General features: G+C 41.5%; 1 pseudogene; it reads right to left on the bottom strand.

Annotated features, from left to right (window-relative positions):
* Positions 1–523: 523 nt before the first annotated feature.
* On the bottom strand, positions 524–606 carry LOC140843321 (U4 spliceosomal RNA; annotated as a pseudogene).
* Between the last annotated feature and the right edge of the window lie 324 nt (positions 607–930).

Here is a 930-nt window from a genome sequence, read left to right as displayed (position 1 = left end):
TAAGTGGCAAATCTCATGTCCACTGCATTCCATTGGCCAGAGCCAGTTATAAGGCTCTGCCTAGATGCAAGGGCTGTGCCCAGAAGGAACATGAAATGCTTTGGGTGAACATTTACTGTTACCCAAAATATCCTCACCAAAATGTCCTCAGCTGGCAAGTGGAATGATGATGCGCTCAGAATAATGTCCTCTTCCTTATTATATCACAAGCCTGTATCTGCTGGGAGACAAAATAAAATAAACGACCAGCCAACAAAACAACATTACACACAGAGAAACACACACTCATTCACACCGGAAATAGCTCTATGGTACCCTGGTTTCTCTTGCTCTGTCACTCCTTACAGGGATAGATAACATGGTAGTTTTGAAATCAGGACCGAACTAGGAGATTGTTGTATATAGAACTAAATCAGCTTCCTGTTATTGCTTAACAAATTATCACAAGTCCGTGTCTTAAAGCAATGCAAATAGATTCTTTTATAGTTCTGGAGGTCAGGACTTGGAAGTTAGTTTTTTTTTTTTTTTTTTTTTAAAGTTTTCAATTAGCAATAATCGCGCCTCGGATAAACCTCATTGGCTATGATACTGCCACTGCGCAAAGCTTGGAAGTTAGTTTTATGGAGCTAAGATCAAGGTGTCAGCATGTCGGGTTCTTTCTGCGGAGTCCGGAGGAGAATCTCTCCTTGTCTCTTCAGCCTCTACGTCTCGTTCCTTAGCTCTGGCTACGTTTCTGCAATCTCTACCTTTGTCATCACATTGTCATTTTCTCTTCTGTAGTCAAATCTCCCTCTTATAAGGATGCATGCGATCACGTTCCATGCCTGCCTGGGCACTACAGGATAATCTCTCCATCTCAAAAGCCTTAACTTAAGAAATCTGCAAAGTCCCTTTTGCCATATAAGGTAACATTCACAGGTCCTGGAAATT

This window comes from Manis javanica, chromosome 8 (assembly GCF_040802235.1).
Source record: "Manis javanica isolate MJ-LG chromosome 8, MJ_LKY, whole genome shotgun sequence".
NCBI classification, from domain to species: domain Eukaryota; kingdom Metazoa; phylum Chordata; class Mammalia; order Pholidota; family Manidae; genus Manis; species Manis javanica.
Note: the sequence above shows the minus strand (reverse complement) of the source record. Positions and strands in the feature narration are given on the sequence as shown.